This window comes from Chrysochloris asiatica, unplaced genomic scaffold, assembly GCF_000296735.1.
Source record: "Chrysochloris asiatica unplaced genomic scaffold, ChrAsi1.0 scaffold00411, whole genome shotgun sequence".
NCBI classification, from domain to species: domain Eukaryota; kingdom Metazoa; phylum Chordata; class Mammalia; order Afrosoricida; family Chrysochloridae; genus Chrysochloris; species Chrysochloris asiatica.
The window spans coordinates 1,499,305-1,501,225 of NW_006408929.1; the positions used below are offsets into that span (position 1 = coordinate 1,499,305).

At 41.2% G+C, this 1,921-nt stretch overlaps 1 pseudogene; it reads left to right on the forward strand.

Annotated features, from left to right (window-relative positions):
• The first annotated feature begins 1,134 nt into the window (after positions 1–1,134).
• On the forward strand, positions 1,135–1,754 carry LOC102839314 (annotated as a pseudogene).
• The last annotated feature ends 167 nt before the right edge of the window (positions 1,755–1,921 follow it).

Here is a 1,921-nt window from a genome sequence, read left to right on the forward strand (position 1 = left end):
AATGCAGTTATATATTATACTTGCTCACTCATTTGCAGTATGATTGTCTAATTTTTAAAGCACATTTGATCTGATCTAGTTATTTGACTCTTAAAATGACTGAATTGACTAGCCTATTATTCTTATTAATTTTACCCTCTAATCAGCCACCCAGCAAACAGGCTTTCATGGAGTATTGGTAACCTTAAAAGTCAGTTTGTTGTACTGTGGTGGCTTGCATGTTGCTATGAGTCTGAAAGATATACCACTGGTATTTTAATACCAACAAGGTCAGCCACAGTAAAAAAAAAAATTTCAACTGAGCTTCCAGACAAAGGCAGAATAGGAAGGAGAGATGAACTAATCCCAAATATTTAGTCACTGAAAAACTTATAAATAACAGTGAAACACTGTCAGCACCAGAATACTGAATAATGAACAGGATGAAGAACACCAGAATATTTTCAGATATAGTACTAGAAGATGAGCCACTCATGTTGGAAGGCACTCAAAATATGACTGGGGAAAAGCTGCCTCCTCAAAGTACAGTTAATCTTGATAACACAAATGGAGAAAAGTCTTTGGGATCTTCATTTGCTGTTGGGGCAGAACTCAAAATGAAGAGCAACAGCTGTAAACATCTATTAATAATGGGAATGTTGAATATAGAAAAGTTGGAAACTGTTTAAAATGAAATGCAAAGTATAAATATCTATATGCTAGGCATTAGTGGGAGTCCTGGTGTGGTGCTGTGGGTTAACGTGCCAGACTAAAAAGCCGTTTGAATTGCAAGGTCGGCAGTTCAAGCTCACCAGCTGCTCCACAGAAACCTTATACAGGATCGCTATGGGTCGGAACCGACTCGACGGCACTTAACAACAACAACAGGCATTAGTGATCTAAAATGGACTGATATTGCCATTTAGAATCTGAAAATCATATGGTTTATTATGTTAGGAATGACACATTGAAAAGGAATGTGTATTATATTCATCATCAAGAAGAACATATCAAAAAACAAGAGGCTGAGGATTGCGTTAGCTAGAAACCAGTTCACGCCGGAGCCCTTGGGAGGAAGCGTCTCAGTAGGATCCGGCCGCTTCGCGCAACTTTGAGGAAAAGGTTTTTGACTCGTACCAGGCGCCGAGCCTCACGATGGGCAAAGGAGACTCCAACAAGCCGCGGGGCAAGATATCCTCGTATGCCTTCTTCGTGCAGACGTGCCGGGAAGAGCACAAGAAGAAACACCCCGACTCGTCCGTCAACTTCGCCGAGTTCTCCAAGAAGTGCTCCGAGAGATGGAAGACCTTGTCTGCAAAGGAAAAATCGAAGTTTGAAGATATGGCAAAAAGTGACAAGGCTCGCTATGACAGGGAGATGAAAAATTACGTGCCTCCCAAAGGTGATAAGAAAGGAAAGAAAAAGGATCCCAATGCCCCTAAAAGGCCACCATCTGCCTTCTTCCTGTTTTGCTCTGAACATCGCCCAAAGATCAAAAGTGAACACCCGGGCCTATCCATTCTGCAAAAAAATTGGGTGAAATGTGGTCTGAACAATCAGCCAAAGATAAACAACCATATGAGCAGAAAGCAGCCAAGCTAAAGGAGAAATACGAAAAGGATATTGCCGCATACCGTGCCAAGGGCAAAAGTGAAGCAGGAAAGGAGGGTCCTGGCAGGCCAACAGGCTCAAAAAAGAAGAACGAACCAGAAGATGAGGAGGAGGAGGAAGAGGAAGAGGAAGATGATGAGGAAGAAGATGAAGATGAAGAATAAGTCGCTATCCTGTAATAATGTGTGGAGTATGCGTGTGTGCTCAGGCAATTGTTTAGCTTAGAATGTGAATTCAAGTGCAGCTCAATATTAGCTTCAGTATAAAAACTGTACAGAATTTTGTATAGCTGATAAGATTCTTCATAGAGAAAATACTTTTTTAAAATGCA